The 19,968-nt window shown below is 35.6% G+C and overlaps 1 protein-coding gene and 1 non-coding gene across 5 annotated transcripts in view; both read right to left on the minus strand.

Moving 5' to 3' along the window:
• DPP10 (dipeptidyl peptidase like 10) overlaps positions 1–19,968 on the minus strand; it is a 1,476,327-nt gene that overhangs the window by 330,193 nt on the left and 1,126,166 nt on the right. The window lies entirely within an intron of this gene.
• On the minus strand, positions 17,436–17,626 carry LOC118972199 (U2 spliceosomal RNA). The gene has a single exon (XR_005061044.1). It is a non-coding gene; the product is annotated as a U2 spliceosomal RNA (small nuclear RNA).

The raw sequence follows: 19,968 nt of genomic DNA on the forward strand, positions 1-19,968 counted from the left end.
CACACACACACACACACACACACACACACACACAAATCAAAGCAATCTTGAGTACTTTTTCTTTTTAATGATATCTCCTTTCCAGGTATACTTAATTCTAAACTTTTCCATGGTGTTTTGCATCTCCTGACCTCCTGCCCATTATTGGAATAAAGGCAATATTGAAGAGAATTGGGTACACTGTTCACAGTGAACAAATTCATACAAGTCACAACACCTCAGAACCAGAACACATTCACATGCATAATGGTGAACAAGTATGCATCAAAGGTTGTGAAGATGATGTGGAAATGTCTGATGCTTTTGGCAGAGCAAGGTTTTCTGACTTGTTCTCTGGTTATTTCAATACAATAAATAGTAACACCTAGAAATTATATGATGAGAAGCAGTCAGTGATAGCTTGCACAAGCAAAAATGGTTTGCTTGTATGTTAGTATTTCATTCAGAAGACTGAGTGTCTAATATGACTCTCCTAGAAGTTCTCCTATAGAATCAAGAACTGCACAGAAGACCAATAGTTCTTTGTGACGTTAATCACAAATGGGGACAGTGATGTGTTGGAACTGCAGTCTGGGGACAGGGACAGGAAAAGGAATTTTAAGAAAGAAGGGAAAGAAACAAAAACAGATCTCCAAGTTACTACCTAAGCCAGTCTGGATGGATTGAAAAGTAGTCTATGTGAAGAGGGCCTTACATCACCTTCTGAATTTCCTTCATCAGCTACAAATAAATTCTGTCCTTTTTCATCACTAACTTTACCTGTTTTCCTTTCTAGTGATTTTAGAACAAATGATGAATTTAAATAAATAATAGGTATTTATTTCAATTTATATTCTTTTCCTCCCTTCCCTTTCTTTTCATAACATATTTATGATGACTGCCGAACAGCAACACCGGTCACCCGGGTTACCCATTTAGTCCCCTGTCTTCTTGCTCTTAATTAGTGCTTGCTTGAATCAACAGTCCAGCCTCAAACTAATGTCTCTTCCATTTTCCTTAATATTCATAATTCTGGACCATTTATTCATAGTGGTGAACAAAGCCATCACAGATTAGCAAGAAGAGCCAAATGGCATGTCTTTACAAATAAACCTTATAATATTTTCACTATAAGTTAAAAGAAAAATGATTTTTCCCCCTTCTACCACACTGTGGAGATAAATATAGCAGGAGCCACCCAAGGAGTGGTTCCTGTCCCAGGGGAGCAAGCACACTACAGAATTATAAATAGGGATGCAGTCTTTGAGCTTAGGGAGAAAGAAGAGCTTAGAGCAATCTTAGCAAAAATGATGGTTATTTTTCAATAGAAAAGAGAATAACATATGGCCCCGCAGTCCCGGATAGTAAGAGAACACTCTGAGCAGCTGATGAATAATATTAAGGTAGAGGAAAGTAAATCAGTTTTTATTTCCCTTAGAACTAAAGTAGAAGGAAGTGAACCTGTTTGAGAAGAGAATACATTTGATGAATTTTAAAATAAATTTTATTGGATGATTATATATTAGACTTTTAAAAAATCGACAAGAGATTTGAGACATGAATACCTTTAGATCTGCATTCCTGCCACTTTTACTATTAATTTCTCAATGTTGAATTAGTAGGAGAAACTTTTTTTTAAAAAAATTCAAGTGTAACTCCCTAGCTTAACATTTGTTTATTTTCTTTAATTTTTTTCTGGTCTTTAAAATCTGGTCTTCTGGGTCTCATATTTATCCTACTTACTGGTTTGATTTATAATCACTAGTGGAATCTCCCATTTAAAAACTCCTATTATTGAATTAAAAAAATACTTTCTGTAGCTATCTTTTGATATTTTCTTTAATATTAGGTAATGAAATATTAGTAAGTTCAATGAGTAAAGTGCATTAACACAGGAAGATTAAGGTAGGTGTATTTGAAACATTCTTAAAACACAGCATTATGCATGTCTATACAGTACTTTCATTAAATATTTCTTCCTTTTAAGCTCATTGAAAGTTAAGAGTTAATTATCTTGAGCACAAATCTTTATCAGTCAGTTTTTTTAAATGAAAAGGTGTGACAAGATAGAATCGCTGTCTAACCTCTTCATCCTGAGCTCCAAGAATGTAGTTTTAGGTCTGTCCTCTATATGATTGTTACTGTCATTTTTGAACGATCCGTTTCATTAATTTGTCCAACCAATGGAAAAACAAAGCAGTATATCCCAGTTGAAGATCTTTCTGGGTAATTGCACCCTTTTATTTTATACCTCTTCCACACAAAGCGCAAAGTAAAGTATTTCACATTACAATTCAGTTCTCAATTTGCTAATGAAATTGATGATGAAGGCCTTGGCATTCACCTATCAGGCACAAGAAGCAACCTACATCCAGATTTTGCTTTTAGTCCCTAAATGTTCTTGCCCATTAAGATAAGGCTGTAAATTAGAACAAAAACTTTTTTTTCAGGAACTTACTAAAAATTAATTTATCTGAATCTTAAGCTCCTGAAATTGAACAAAGTTCTTAATTATCAAACAACTGTTTACTTAAACCCTCTTCAGATGCTTGCTTCTCTATGTCCACCAATCCTAAAAGAGTGTGACATGGAACATGCCCAGCTGCAACCGGATCCTCACATTGAAAGACTTGTGCACACCACTCAAGCCTAGATCTGCAGCCCTATACATCCCTCTCTCCAACTTTGCCAGCTCCTCCTTCTGCACAGTCAGAGACTGTCAAACACCATTCTCCCTGGTAATACCCTCATTACCCTCAGGCTTTGCTTAACTAGTTATTCTGGAGGTTAACTGTTTACAAAATCCACCTCCCATGAATGTCAATACAAAATTGCTATATTGCTTTTGTTGATATTACTAATAATGTAAGAATGTATTTAATTTTGACATGATTTGTTTTGAATGTTTCAAAATTAAATCTATTGTATACCTATAGAGTTTTCAGTCTTGGAAAATTAATTCTTTGAGATATTTTAATCCAAAAGGATCTTCATTTTTAAAAATCTGAGTATTTTTGATACACATCAAATAGAAGTTCTATAGCATCCAGTTTATTTTAATTCATGGTCAAACAATAAACTGGGAAATTTTGAAAAACATTGCAATGGAATAATGAAACAGAAGTGTTTTTTTTTTCACAGAAAACACTCAATTTAGGAAGGATTTGTTAAACATGAAGTTAAGATTTAATCATTAATTAAACATATCAATGGTAAATGTACAATACTGAGCTAATCAACTGAAACTCAGCAGGCTCCTCATTCATCCCCTAAAACACTGTTCACAAATATGTCAAACCTTCCCCACTATTAAAGTGACCTAGGCTCCATATATTTACTTGAGAAAATTGGGTCCATTGGAAATGGCTTCATTGTCCTTTTAGTCTATCTCAAAATGTTGTTCTTTACTTATTTGTTTTTCCCCAGACTTCTAGGAAGAGGTGCCCTTTCTCATTTGCAAAGTAAAAAGCTGTTCTGTAATCAAATAAGTATGCTCTGAGTGCTTACATAGCTTTGATTTTTGGTACCTCTGGCTAGCTACTTGTACTTTCCATGACATACATTTCTTCTCTATATTAATATTAATAATGATAATAATAAGCAATTTCTCAGCTCTTTTGCTCTCTCCCAGGCTTTTTTACTTTTCAAAAAGGACTCAATAAACCTTCTAACCTTCTGCATACAGGATTTCTGCCTTATTCTTGTGTCCACCATACATGATTCTCCCTGTCTTCCCTCTTGAAACTGCAGACTTCCAACATCACAACTGACCTGCAATAATCAAATCTAAAGTGCTCTTCTCCCACACTTACTCCCTAACTCACTCAACTTTGCCATGTGTGACAGGGATGATGAACAGACAGACTTTGAAATCCTCTTTTCTTGACTTGGACTCATTACTTTTCCCTGGAATTACTTCTAAAATTTCTGTATGTTCTACTAGCCCAATTGCTCTCTAAACAAAAATATCCTTCAAAGCTCAGCTCTGAGTTTTATTTTTTTTTATTCTACAGCTTCTATCCTCTAAGGCATCCTTTCTACCCAGACCTTCCTATATTGATTCTTAAACTTTCAACTCAAGTTCTGACCTCTCCCCATATGTTTTATATTTTCAGTTCTATGCTAGATCATAAAAATGCCTCCAGATACATAAAACTCAGTAGACTAAAGTTAAATTCCTTATATTTTTGTCTACACCTTCCCTCAAAGTTCTCTCTCTCAATAGCTAGAGATGATAGATAGATACACACACACACATACACACTTATGCTCATTACCTCTTCTCTATCTCTCCATCTCTTATATTAATATTGTTCTGTATAAGCTCTCCCTTGGAAGATCGCTTTCATTTCTTAAGTGTCCTCTATGCATCTAGGTGATTCTCATCACAGAGCCTAACACATCCCAAACAACACTTTGAATTCTCTCATGTGCTCCAAGAAGACTCATGGCTCCCTGATAATGAAATACAAATCAAAGACTAGCTGGCTGGATTGCCTAGCTTCAGCACACATTTCCATGGTTATTATTTCCTGGTCTCCCTTAAATAGTCTGAATCATCTGCTGTTTACAGCTGTCCACCTTTATGCTTCACTCCCACTCTATCTTGCGTACGATACCCAGGACCAAAGGCTCAGGTCCCGTCCAGACTTGTCATCTGTTCCATAGCCTTGTTAAACTCCCCACACTTCCAAGGTCCTCACTCCATCTCTCTTTTCTGTACTCCTATACCAGTCATTTAATGTTTATTCATACAATTCCTTTAAAAAATATCTACTGTCTAATTTTGTTTAGTTTTCATGGGTTGTTTTGGGTTCTTAATTACTCTCTACAGTAAAGAAAGGGCCTATTTCTTGTTCCTTTGAGAATAGAGATCTACATTATCTACACCCTATCTGACTATCCACATTAACAGGAGGTTTACATTCAACTGTCTGCATTAATATGTTTTTAATATTTCAGGAAATTCTTCCCAGGAAGCTGAGGTTGCAAATAACTTCATCTTTTTATTTTCCAGGAACTTTCTGAAAACCCTTTTACTTGAAAAATAGACTACCCAGTCAGAGCTCACTGAAGTATATACCTCTTCTCAGAACAATACACTGTTCAGCCAAATGCCTGTTTACTATTCAAAAGCCTCTCCCAAGCCCTCAGCTTCCTGAATTCATCAATCCTAAACTCTTACAACATGCGCTTCACCTGATCCTAAATCAACACTGATATTTAAATACCTGTCAAACCAGGTCTCCAAAACCTCATACATATCCCTCTTTTCCCTTCCTCTCCATGAGCTGCTCACTCTCTGTCAAGACAGTAATCTATTTTACCAATGTGAGCAATAAACACAGCTGCACTTTACCATATTTAACAGATTATTTTGGCAGTGTTTTGGGGGCAACTAGCATTCAACAGTCTTTACTTCTAGACTATATAACATGGCACATATCTCACTGAAGAATCTCAGCAAGTATTCTTCTCTTCTACAAAGTTGTCTTTTCACTGCATTTACCACTCATATTTCACCTTTTATCACTGTTTTAACTTAATTGAGAAATACTGACAAACACTCCTGCCTTGACCAAAATTCAGTCCAGCTCCTCTGAGCTCCCTTCTCAACTAGGTCTTGACCTTGGCCTGCCTTTAACATGACTAGGCCAATTTGCTGAGAATCCCCCTACCCTTGGCATGTCTCTTAGTGATATTCCATCCACGGATACCCTCACTCTGTTCTCTGGCTATAAACCACCAGTTGTTTTTGGTGTTGTGGGACCGACAGTGTCTGCTTGTAACTTGTTGTCCTATATTAACCATGTGCCCACATGTCTGCCTCTGGATGATTAGCCAAGCATATGGAATATTAATGGCTGGGGTCTGGCTAGCCCAGAATTTTCTCTCCATCTATAGAAACACCTTGATTGAAGAGGTTCCAGTCCCTGCTAATGAAGGCTTTGTTCCTTAAAGCACTGGTTACATGCACAAGAACATTTCCTTCTGATGATTATGTAGAGCAGTCGTTAATTGGGTACCCTTTCCTGGCACACCTCGTCTTTATCCCCTTTCCCCATATAAGCAGTTCTCTCCCTGTCCATGATAACAGTGTGCAACTTCTTCTGGTAGCAGCTCTGGACTCCCTGTATTAAGTCCCAATAAACTCTCCTGTCTCTGGGTCCTTTCTTCAGTCTCTCGTGCTTTCCCATTGCAATTTGCCCCATTGGGTGTGCAGTGGGACTTGAGATCACACAGCTGCAATCAGATTTCAGTTTAGTTTCTCTTCTCTATTGCAAAAGTCTTTTTTCTATTATAATAGTCTTGCATAAAATCTTCCTTACTATTTTAGCAATTATCAGAATAATTTTTCTTTAACACTACCTTGCAAATCTAAACTTAGGTAACCTACTGGTATCAAATGTAAATCATATATTTTATAAATATATACACATTATTAATATCAATTAACTCAATATATACAATATAATTTTGAAATTCAATAAAAATTAAACTATATTTACTATGTTATATTAAATTATATATAATTTTACCTACATATATAACCTATAGATAGATAGACAAATAAAGAATATGTAGTTTAATATGTTAGACCAGAGGTCCATAAACTCTGGCTATGGCTGTGAGCCACACCAAATTTATCCCACAGCCACATATATTCATTTAGTTCATTTACATATTGTCTGTGGCTGCTTTCACATTACAATGGCAGATTTGAATAGTTGCAACAGAAGCTATATGGTCCACAAAGTGTAAAATATCTATTCTCTTCATTTAAAGAAAACAACTACTAAAAAAAATCTGTGTTAGAGTATTAATTGCTTGCCTCATTCAAATAACATATTTTATTTAGTATACTTACAATTAATGTAGTCATTGATCACTGCATTGTCATGAGAAGAAAGTTTTTTTTATTCCCCCAAGTATCTATATATGTGAGTGTTTTGTTTTCCAGTATAGCCATGAAGTATATATATTTACCTTCAAATGATTTGAATTCCTGGTAAATAAAGTCAAGTTTACAAAATAAATGCATTTTCCTAAAAAGTAACCAGAATAAAGGCCAGCTTCATTTAAAAGTCATCATAATTGTAAGTAATCATCATTAATTTGTATGGAATGGTCAATCCTATGAATGGCACTTCCTGTGTTAAAGAGCCCTTATCTGGCTCAAAAATGGAATAGTGATGGCCACTCAACTAAATGATGTTTCTATAATTTGTAGCTACAATGTGAATAGCAGCAATTTTCACATGATCACTTCATTCTTTAGATTATTTGCAAAAACTATTCACACAAGAGGAAAATAAAACACCCTTCTCTAGACTTTCAAGTATCTCTTTCCTACCAGAGGGTTTGTTTGCATAACAGGAGCATAAATGCCAATTATAACAGGTTCTTAAATTTCCTTAGCTAAAACCTGCAGAAGTCACTAGGCTTTACTAAAAGCTTTCTTAATTTCATCACTTCTGTACTCAACTATCTCTACTTGAGTGGCCTGGGTCTACCTATATCAGCAAGTAAAGGGGAGGCAGAGAGATTCTGCTTTCTCTTCCTAGAGTAGCTGTAGGGAAATGGAAATTCTGTGGCCAGGATTCTCACCTGATCCTAATTTCACCCACTGTTTGCACGGGATGATGTAATACATAGCCACCTGTGCAAAAAGCTATTTACTGCTGGTATTGCTTTAAGCGGAGTTCTGCCTGGTGCTTAAGAGGGCAGAAGGAAGCAGCTGAACCCAGTGGTAGGGAGAGAGAAGGAAGTCTAGAGAAGAGAGTAGGAGGGCATGAGACAGAGCCATGAGTGAGGCAGTGCCTGGGGCAGAGGATGGAGCTGAGGCACAGACTGAGATGGTTGGACATGAATCTAGTGTTTGACCTGACTGCTGTGAGGATAAGGCCTCTTTTTACCTTCCCATTCCATTTTCATTATTTGGTTTCACCAAATTCATAGTGAACTTGCTGGAGCTTGGAACCCCCTCTGTCCTGAGCTACAGTAGCATGTATAAAATGAAAATAGAGGTTGGTTGTGTTTCCATGATCCTAAAAGTCTAGAAGTCTGTACTGCAGTAACACATGAAGAGAAGAGAGCTTAAGCTTAATTTAAAGTAACATCTATCTTCAAAATATAAGAAATAAAAGAAGCTAGACAAATATCCATATTATTCCCCTCTCCTTTAATTTTGTTTTTGTTTCAGTCATTCACTAACTTGTCACTATTTTTTCTAATTCTGATGTTTGAACTAGCCTGATGTCAGTCTCCAAATGTATTTTAGGGGGATGGACAGGTGGCCAACAGTCCTACACAAGATGAGCATGTACTTATTTCAGGGTTCCAATCCTGTGAGGAGCTGTACTGTATGTGAAGGTGCCATCTGGCCCTCACACATTGCCCTGTAGTGATTTGTTCTGTGAGTAATAAACCCTCTTTGTTGCAGATATAAAGGCCTCATGTTTATATTCATATTAGTGTGCAAGGAGGGTAAAATCTCAGACCCTTCACAGTTACTCCTTTAAAAGCTATGCTTTTTCTATACTAAATATCCCCTCATTTTCTCTCAAGGTTTTAACTTTAATATTTACCTCTACATCATTAGGGAAATGGCCTCAAATTGCATAGTGACATCTCATTAACTTAATCATAAATCAAAAAATATTTTATCAAAGTTATAGAGTCTCAAAGTGAACATTAACTGTACACGTCCAATTTGTGCTTTGATTCTGCAAAAGTGACTGCCATTTGAAGGTCTGATTTCCACTATTTAAGTATCTATCTGTGCAGATTTAACCATCAATCACTTAGTTATTTTGATATCCTACTTGGATCTTTCCTGATCAGTCTATGCACTTCAGTCATTCTTATTAATTTATTGACATTGTCCCAATGACAAACACATTTACTCTCTAATATCTTTGATAAGGCTATGTCCTTCCTATCAAGATGCAATTTTTGCCACTGTTCTTTCAGTTGAATGGACATACGAATTTGTTACTTAGCCTATCCGGTGCCAGTTCATCTTTTTTCCCCATGGAATCAAATCCTCAATGTGTGGAAAAATCAATGCCAGTAGATTATGTTATCCTATGGAAATGTGATTCTAGTCACATTTACTATATTTACTATATTAATACAATCAAGATGACAAAAGAAAAAGACATGGGATCAAAGTAACTTTTTGCTTTTTGTGATTGCAAAGTAATACATATTCATTACAGAAAATTTGTACAATGTGAACATATCAAGGAAAAATTACTGTATAAATTTTAATATTTCCTTAGAAAACACTACTAAAATCTCAATGTATATCACAGTTTGCATCTCATTTTCTTCTCTTACAATTATATATTAAACATTATACTCTGTCATTAAAAATAATATATTCACTATTTCAAATACTTCACATTTCAGCCCAAATTGATGTTTCAGAAAGAAAAACAAATTAAAACATGATAATTGGAAATACAGAAGAGAAAAAAGTGGTAACATTTAAAATGTAGTAAAAAGAAAATATAGATAAGGTAGCCTTAAACAGAGTTTCACAAAGGAGTGCTGAGGAACTGTGTTGTCTGGCAACCAGTTCAGACATCTGAACAACAGATGCTGTGACTCTTCTAATGCATAATGGTATACTCTTATCAATTTCTTAATTTCTCAATTACATCTCTAGAGACTAAAATTGATCACTGAACTCCAAAAAGTATGCAACTGAACCATAAGGTAAGACTTAATTGTATAGAAAACTGACTTAGTTGAAAAAAGGGAAGTATTGCATTGATTTAAACACACAGCACTGAATGAAGGGAAAAAGGGATGATTAAAAATTCACATACTCAAAGACAATCAGACCTTGGGATAAATAATGGAAATACAAAATATGTTGAAATACTTACAGGCCAATTATTAACATCAGACGATGGTAGTTAGCACTATGGATACATTTAGAGGAAAAGAGGTTATAACTTTGAGCAATAGGCTTTTGAGTTTGTATGAAATCACATCTCAAGTATATTTAGAACTTTATTTTTTAAAACAGTATTAAAGTTCATGAGGAAAACTCCATTAATTAAAGAAAAATGCTGATGAGTTCAAGTTGTATAATGGATTTAACTGTATTCTGTCAAATTCATAGGATGTAACTTACTTAAGTATAAACAGCTGTTATACAAATTGATGTTCTCAGAAGAAAACTGATCAGATAAGAATGCTTGGGTAAGTCATTGTTACCATATTCAGTGTAGGAGGTCAGAGAAAAGTAGAAGACTATCTTTTTCGAGCATCAGAGGCTCCAACTAAAATGGACTTAACCAAAAAAGAATTGTATTGTGTATCTGGCTTCAGGTATGACTTAGCAAGGATTCAAATGATGTCATCAGGGGCATGGGAACTATTTTATTGTAGTTTTCTTTCAAATGGCTACACTGATAGGCTTTCCCTGAATAATTTTTACAAGATGATTGTAGCACCTGAAAAACATACAGCCTCTCATTTCCAAGCCCAACAAGAAAAATTAGGATTATTTTGTCCAGGATTCTCAATCAGATATTCATTATTTTCACTGGTCCTGACTGGGTCAGTTAACCATTTTTGCCCTGGATATTAAGGATACGTAATGTATCAACAGGCACAGAAATAAATCTCATGTCCACTCCTGCCAAGGGGTGAGTATGTACTGATTTTTAAGAAAGTTATTTTGTGAATGCCAGAAAAGGGTCAAATCTGCCTGAAGGATATAAACAACAGATCTATTACATGCTGTCTATGCATTCATTGATGATGATGAATGACCAATTTTACATATGAAGGGTGTTATTTACCACAAAAACAATGTCTTTACAAACCTTCAGTAAAGTGGCATTTTGTCATGCAGAAAAATGTATCACAGTTGATTATAAATGTGCAAGTACGTGTGTGTGTGTGTGTGTGTGTGTGTGTGTAATGGGTACTTGGTAGTTGAAGAATGGGCCCATAAAAGGAAATATATTTTAGTAATTGTTCTGAGAAAATTTTTCAGATTGTTTGGGGACCTGCCATATTCCTATGCCATGCATTCCCTAGAGGAAAATGATTTGCTTGAAATCCCAAGAATTTTGTGGCCGGCAGGGGAAGCTTGCCAGGAAGAATGTGTGCTTTTGCCAGGATGTGTAGTCAGTGATTCATTCTACTGAGAGGAGAAAAAACATGTTGGCAACGGATTAGTCTGATACTGCGGAGGCGATATAGATGTGTGCCCTGGAAGAATCACAAATCTCTATCAAAGTTTCAAGTCTCCTGTTGAGTTGTTAAGAGTTATCAAATTTGCCAGGGAACAGACTGAAGTTACAAATGGGCCCTGCCAATAAGGATAAACTCTAAACACTATTTTAAATGAATTACTCTGCTTTACAACACCGGTGCATTAAGTATGTTTTTATTACTGTGGCTATTTTCCTACAACTACTGACCCCAATCTGATTATGATTAACCAAATCTTCCTTACAAGACAGCATTGGTTAGTTCAAGGCCCATCCCTCCATCATGAATCCTTTCCAAACAATATTAGTCTTATATACATATTATTTATTATTACAGCTACATTTTATAACTGCATATTACACATTTTCTACATTATATAACTGTTAGGCAGAAAAACAGAAATGAGCAGAATGAAAAGGAGAGAGAGCCCCCCAGAAATGACTCAGGGAGTTGATCAGATGGAGCCAGAGAGCCAGAAATGACTCAGAGAGTTAATCAGATAAAGCCACAGAGTCCAAGAGTGACTCAAGAAATGTCCAGGGTCCTCCCAGATAAGAAACATCAGAGGCACAGCCACAGTACAGTTCATGTCCTCATTTCACCAATCAGAACAAGCCTAGAGAGCTGTCAATCAAGCACTTCTCTGCTCTGCCAAAACCACATAAAAGAAGCCTCAGAATGAGCATCTGAGCCTGTCTCACCTCAGGCAGGCACACTCTGTTACTCTATGCAGAGTACATTAAAACTTACTTTGCTTTCTCGTTTCACTGTATCTGACTTCCCTGCAACACTGAGCCAAGTTCCTTCCTTCCTAACATAACTGTGTATATATGAATTCAATTATATATAACTATATACATATGAATATTTAATACATCAGTCATAGAGATATAGTAGATCAACTGTTTTATCAATAATTCTTATGCTTTGCTTTCATAAAGGAACCAGAGAATAAAGTTAACAATATGCAAAACATTTTGAAATGGTAGGAGGAACCAAGGAGCTCATCATGGCCAATCACTTCATTAAATCCATGAAAGGTTAGTCACAGGAAAGTTAGGTGAACACAGTGAGGAACTAGTAACTAGAACCTCTGGATTAGGATTCTAAATCCAGTCCAACTTCTGCAAGACTGACTATCTTTACCTAATGAGGTCAGCTTCTACTGATTCCTTAAGCTGGCCCTCCGATCTGTGTTTTCTTCTCCTTGCTCCCTCAGCTTCAAGGTTTCAAGAATTCTCTTTATGAATCTAAGAAGTTTACCACTAAACAAGTGCATCACGGGTGAGCAGCACCTCACCTCTATTAGGACATGAGCCTCTTCCCTACTATTCTTTCCAAGAGGGCCTCGGTTGAAGGAGGTGCGAGGTGATGGTGTTCCATCTGCTCTTTGGGGCGAGCACTCTGATGACAGCACCACTAAGGGAAAACCTGAAGCATGCAGCTTTGTAGAAAGCTTCTATAGTTCTCTATACATGGACAAATATTTCCACAGGTAACCTGTAACATTTCTATACTTGATGGTTCACGATTCTTATCTTACTAAAGATGCTCCGGGTTTTAAAATTCTCCATTCTCTGCCATGCCTCCAAATATGATTTCAATACTCAACATCATATTTAATTCAAGCCACCTGTTTGCACAGATGGTAGCTTGCTCACTTTTAATGCAAACGCTAAAGATCTAGGCCTGACAAAGCACAAGTTAAACTGTCACTCTGCTTTGCCTCTCCAAGTTTAAAGTAGGTTAAAGAATCTGAGAGAACAGATGTCTCTCCATAAGCATTTTATTTCACCTTTTTTGCCTCCCAGGATCTTTCAGAGAATTCTTAGCAATGAACATTATATTTCTGTCTCAAAAAGATGAACCATCCTGTCCCTCTTCTTAATATGGCACTTACTGTACACATCATTAAGCAGATAACAGCCACAATCTGCAGATCATTCCTCACTCCACCTGCATTTTACCTGCATAACACTTGTTCTGGGGCACAGCTCGAAGCACACATATGATAAAATAGTAGATAATTGTGTCCACAGATGCAGCTATAATACCAAAAATAAGCAGTACTTTTTTTTGTCCGTATCAAACTAACAAGTATCAAGATAACATAATTTTTTTTTCAATCTGTGATGAGAACCATCACTCAACTATTTATTTGTTAAGCATTCACCCTTTTCCTAGGAAACGTGAAGGGGGAGAAAAAGACACCAAGAATCTAGTCAACCAAATTCATTATCATCTACAGTAGGAAAGGCATTTTGTTAGGCATTTATACATTTAATTCTCACAATAATGATCCTTTATACATGAGACAAAATTGAGCTTCAGGGAATTTAATTAACTGGACCAACATTGTACAATTAAAAAAATGGTGGAAATGGAATTCTGCTGGGAGACAGACTTTAAATACAACTCAGCAATGAGAGTTGCGATAGCTGCTCCAGAGGAGGCTACTGCCCTACAGATGGTCTCTGTCCCCTTGCAGCACACAGCCCACCTGGTGCTGGCTGCTGTGCTGATCTGTAGTCCAAAGAGGTGGCGGTTGAAGCGGCAGTTCCTCAAAGTCCTGGCTATGTTTCATCTTGGGAAATACCTGAGGTCTGAACATGGCAAATCCAGGAGCACTTGCCTCTATGTCTATTCTGCAGGACACATGTACCACACCTTTTGGCCAGTGCTGGCTGCCAGAATCTTGTGAGAAACCAAGATAACAAGCAACACACAGCATCTCGGTAACCGCAGAACTAGTCCCTCTCATCTGGTGCAGACCCACTTCTGAAGCTCGGCCAGAATGGGGTGATGGCCTTCAAAGGGCTTGAAAGCAGGCTATGAGGCTGGAGCAAGCTTGGCTGAATCCTCCTGTTCTTATACTAGGCCCCATGTCACCCCATTAAACATTTAGTTATATGTGTATGTGTTGGAAAAGGACTTGTGCTTTTTTCCAATTTTTTGTGGCAATATACTCGTAAAAAAGTTTACTATCTTAACAATTTTAAGTGTAGTGTTCAGTTGTATTATGTATATTCATATTGTTAAGCAACCATCATCAGCATCTACTTCCAGAATGCTTTTTATCTTGCAAAATTGATATTCCTTATGGACATATTACATTTTGCTATCTATCCATCCATCAATAGAAGATTGAGCTTTTTCCAGGTTTTAGCTATTATTATGAATGTGGATGTACAAATATCTCTTCAATACCCTGCTTTCAATTACTTTGGGGATATACCCAGAAGTGGAATTTCTGTAACATGTGGTAATTCTACATTTAATTTTTTAAGGAAACTACATACTGTTATCCACATGTTTGTACCATTTCACGTTCCCACCAGTTTTGCACAAGGATTCCAATATCTCCGCATCCCTGCCAACACTTGTTATTTCCTGGTTTTGTTTGTTTGCTTTTATTGTAACTATGCCAATGGATGTGCAGTGATACCTCAATGTGGTTTTGATTTGCATGTCCCTACCATTTAGTGATGATGTGTATCTTTTCATATGCTTATTGGCCATTCTGTATCTTGGAAAAATGTCTATTCAAGTCTTCTGTCTATTTTTTTTTTAAAATCTGGCTGTTTGTTTTGTTGTTGAATTTTAGGAAGTGCCTAGTATTCTGGATATTGATATCTTATCAGATAATGCTTTGTAAATAGCTTTTCCATTTGGTTGCCTTTTTACTCTGCTGGTAGTGTCTTTAGAGCACAATTTAAAAAAATCCACAAATACTGATTTGTCTACTTTTTTCATTTAGGCTTTCTTGTATCCAAGAAATCACTGTCAAATTCAATGTCAAAAAGCTTTTATACTATAACTTCTTTTAAGAGTTTCATAGTCTTAAGTCTTCAATTTTGGTGTTGGTTCCATTTTGAGCTAATTTTTGTGTATGGTGTTAGCTAAGGGTCCAGTTTCAATATTTCACAAGTTGATATCCAGTTTTCCCAGCACTGTCTGTTAAAAAGACTGTCCTTTCTCCACTGAAAGACCTTGGCACCCTTGTTGAAAATCATTTGACCATATATTTGAAGGCTTATTTCCAGACTCTCTCTTCTAGTCCAATGGTATATATGTCTATCTTTATGCTATTACCACACTGTGTTGATTATTGTAGCTTTGTAGTAAGTTTTAATATGAGAAAATGTGAGTCCTTCAACTTAGTTCTCCTTTTTCAGGATTTTTTGGCTATTTCAAACTCTCTTGTGATTTCTTTTTTCTTCTTTTTTTCTCTTGTGATTTCATATGAAATTTAGAATGAATTTTTCTATTCTGCCAAAAACACTTGAAATTTTGATGGGGATTGCATTGACTCTGTAGATCATTTTAGGTAGTATTGACATCCTAACAATATTAAGTTTTTCAACGCAAAGATCATACTATCATATATTTAAGACATAATTTCTCTTTTGTGGTTCTGAACATTCAGTGCAAAATAAGTTTGTATGTGTTTATAATTGGTATTTCTCTTGTATAATGATATACCTGAAGTCACAAGCTACAGGGAATGCTGGATAATGACAGGATTTGGACATTCCTGGATCCAAGGACTTTGTATCATTCAAATTCTAATTGCACAGAAAATTTAACCCATTGATACACACACACACCAGCCCACTGGGAATCCAAAAGTTCCAGGTTATTACTAAGCCTATGACCTATCAGTAAGATGTTTTCTTTCCTTTGTCCAAAACAGTGGTAGGCCAGCCTTAAACCATTGCTAGATAACACACATACACACACACACAAACACACACCTGAAGTTCTGTATATACTGTATCCAGGGGAAAAAAAACAGTTTTCATATCTCACAAAAATAGTACCCTAAAATATCAAATAGTTCACTTAGACTGATTAAATCTTTATGATCTAAGTAGATATAAAGTTAACTGATTTCTAGAGTGTTACATAAAACTACACTCTTTATTCTCCTACATATTCTCCATGGCAGTCAGCCAGAGAGCCTTTGGAAGACAGAAAACTCATCCTGGAGCCATTGAAGTTTATTCCTGCCCATTCTGAAAAACTGGCTGATATTGATAATTGGTATAAAAAAAACTTACCCCATGAGCCCTATAGGCTGCCAAGAATGTAATTGAGCTGAAACGAAGGCTGGTATTAAGCTTGCATCTGGTTCTGAGTCAAGCTGCCCAACTTTCTGACTATCATCAAGGGAAGCATCTTTCATTTAGGGAAAACAGATGGACCAATTTGACTATAATAGAGTTCATTTTGAGGAACTGTCCCAGCTTGTCCAAACTGATGGCATGTTGGATAGGATTACAAATAAATAATGAACACCTGTAGGAGTTGTGCTTATTACCCCAGCTCAAATAAATAAAATTAGCAAATACTTATTAGGCATCTAGTATGTTTGAGGAATGATTCCACTTAGGATTTTACCAAACATGAAGTGACAACTTTAACTCTGACTCCTTTTTTTACTAAATAGTTGACAGAACCCAGAATTCTATAACAATAAAGAAAATTTCCAAAACTGTTCTCTTTCAGACCAGTTTTCATTTATTATATCAATATACTGTTCTAGTGAAACTCAGCATTTGGAACCTTAAATATATCCTGTTGTCCCTAAGAGCTACAACCATCATCCCAGATGTCTTCTCAAGCTACTCTCATGACCTGCTCAAGACTATCAAATGCATGCCTTTTAGAAATTTGGTCAAGCATTTTGAATCTCTCAAAGTTTCAAATCAACCATGATGAAAAATTTTACCCATAAATCTCTAATTTCTGAAGCAACTGCAAAACTTCAGTAAAGAAAAACAATAATAATAAATATTTATTAAGTTTCTACTATATATGTTGGTCACTAGTCTATGTGCCTGGGATAAAAAATATGAATAATACATCCTTACACAGTAAAGGAGCTCACATTCAGTGGGGATATAGGCAAAAACAAAAACAAAAACCTATTTCAAAACAGAGTGTTGTGATTAAGTATAAAGACTTATGTTATTGAATACAGGTAGCAATTAGTCACCTGTACTTTAAAATACTAGCCCAAAAATACTGTATTTTGAAGATAAAGTATGGAAAGATATATCTCATTTTAAAAACAGTGATTATATAGTAAAATGCTCTTTGGGTTTTATTGTATTAAATATAATGCATAAAATACAATTAATTTCATTTGTTTCTTTTTACTATTTATTTATTTATTTATTTATTTGTTTGTTTGTTTGTTTACTTACTCCCCAAAAAAGGGGTACACCATTCCCAGAAGTACTACAATACCAGGTCAAAGTGTGGAGTGGACAGAGCAAGCTCCTATTCCAACTCCCTGTTCCAAAAGTCCGTTTAATACAGTGTCCTCCGACAGATGATGTCTCAGATATTAAACAAGCGAGAACAGATACTACACTTGATCATAGCCAAAAGGCCAAGAAATGATCCTTGTTACTTTTTAAAAATTTTAAAAAATCACAATGCATTTTTAACTCACATTGGATTTCCACTGGACTGCACTAGTATGGACTCTGATACTAGCTAGACGTCTTGTCTTCAAAACTCATTCAATCACTTACTAGCTGTGAGACCCTCAAGCAAGTTAGTTTGTTTTCTTTGCCTTAGTTTCCTCATGTATAAAAAGAGGCTAATGATAATTACAGTTGTTTACTGGATATGGCTGTTGGGATAAGTAAATAAAACAGGTGAAGGGTTACTCTTATTGAGTAAATAAGCACAGAGCATTAAATACACCCATGGAAAGAGTACCCATCTTAGATCAAGAGATATCAAGTCAAGGAAGATTCCAAAAAGAAAGAAAAAAAATGGTATCACTGAGCCTTAAGAGAATGACAGAAAGTTGTCCAAGTGTAATAGAAGGGGAAGAATATTCCAGGAACAGGAAACAATATAAATGAAATAACCAAAACTTGAAAGAACTGTGGACCATTCCAGGAGCTAAAAGTGGTTTTCAAAGTAAAAGACTGCAAACTTCTTTGAAACAATGGGAGGAAGAGAAACTACAGAAGGTGCAAATGCCAGGTCACTACACTGCTCTATACTATTCTAGGAATTTGTGAAATTAGGAATTTCCTCTATAAAACTGACCATTCGGTTGTAGGAGAGTCAAAAGAAATATGCAAAGAAAGGAACTGAAATGAGAATATGGAATGTCATGTAGGAATTACTAAAATATGAATAAAAGAATTTTTGAGAAGTAAGGCATATTTTCTCCTTCCCCACTTTTCTAACTCTCAAGGCAGGATGTTTTTGAAAGCCAACCAGTTATCCTTTTCTACTAATTAAGCCTGTTAAGCCAATAAGACTCCAAAATTTGTATTAATTTAATAAGCTGAAATAAGCAAGGTTATGGAAATATATTTTGAATTTTATAAATTGGCATACCTACCAAATGAATATTAAAGCTCATATTTCTATTATTGTTATAGATAGACACTGACACTTATAGTTGTTTATAATTTATAAGGACAATGTAGAATTAGACCTACTTCCTAGGTGAAAGATAAAAGGTTGGAAGCTTTCCAGAAAGGGTTCTTCTGTTCTACAGGTATCAGTGGTATTAAAAGATAAGTTGAGGCACATTAATATTTTCCAGAGTTTATTTGAGCAAACAGGATAGTGCCAAATAGAAAGTGTTTAAGAGTTCTCCACTGACAAATGCTAGGGAAAAGGCTTTTATAGAGAAGACAGAGCAAAACAAAACGTTAGACTGGATATAGTTTGAGCAGTTGCCATATTTGGGAAAGTCTAGTTGGCTGTTTATGATTAATTATTCTTAAGTCTTGCTTTTTTTGAATTTCAATGCATTGACTCCAGCTTAGATTTTGGTTTGCTTACGTAAACAGCCAAGGCATTAGAGCCACTCATTCTAATGGCCTTCTTGTTTATTTATTTAATAGTACTTACAGTGGTATGCCATAAAGGCAATAAAATGACAAAGATGACTCTTTTGGAAGGACTATGGTTGATTAAGTTTAAAAATTTTATATGAAAGGGTTAAAAAACCAAAAACAGAAATACAGTATCAGCCAGCAGTTCAACTTATGGGGATTTCCCGAGAGAAAACAAAACAATTGATTTGAAAATATACATGCATTCCAATGTTTATTGCTGCATTATTTACAATAGTCAAGATTTGGAAGAAACTGAAATGTCCATCAACAGATGAACAGATAAAGAAGATGTGGTACTTACATACAAAGGAATAATATTCAGCAATAAAAAAGGAAGAAATCTTGCCATTTGCAACAACATGGATGGACCTTTGGGAGTATTATGCTAAGTGAAATAAGCCAGGCAGAGAAAGACAGATAATATATGATTCCATTTATATGTGGAATCTAAACAAAACAAGTGAACAAAACAGGAATAGACTCACCAACATAGAGAAGCCTGGTAGTTACCATGGGGGAGGATTCAGGGTGAGTGGGTGAAATAGATGAAGGGAATAAAGGGGCACAATCCCTCAATTATAATATAAACTAGTTACAGGGATGAAAGTATAGCACAGAATATTGTCAATAATTCTGCAGTGTCTTTCTATATTGACACATAGTAACTATACTTATTGGGGTGTGCATTTAATAATGTAGATAACTGTCAAATCACTATGTTGTATACTTGAAACCAATACAATGTTATCTATCAACTATACTTCAATGGAAAAAGAAATACTTTAGTACAGAAAAAAGTGTTTTAAAAGTGAAATACACAAGTATATGTATGTATATTTATGTATACTGAACTTATGATAGGAGATCCTGTAAC

Source organism: Manis javanica, chromosome 7 (genome assembly GCF_040802235.1).
Source record: "Manis javanica isolate MJ-LG chromosome 7, MJ_LKY, whole genome shotgun sequence".
Lineage (NCBI taxonomy): Eukaryota > Metazoa > Chordata > Mammalia > Pholidota > Manidae > Manis > Manis javanica.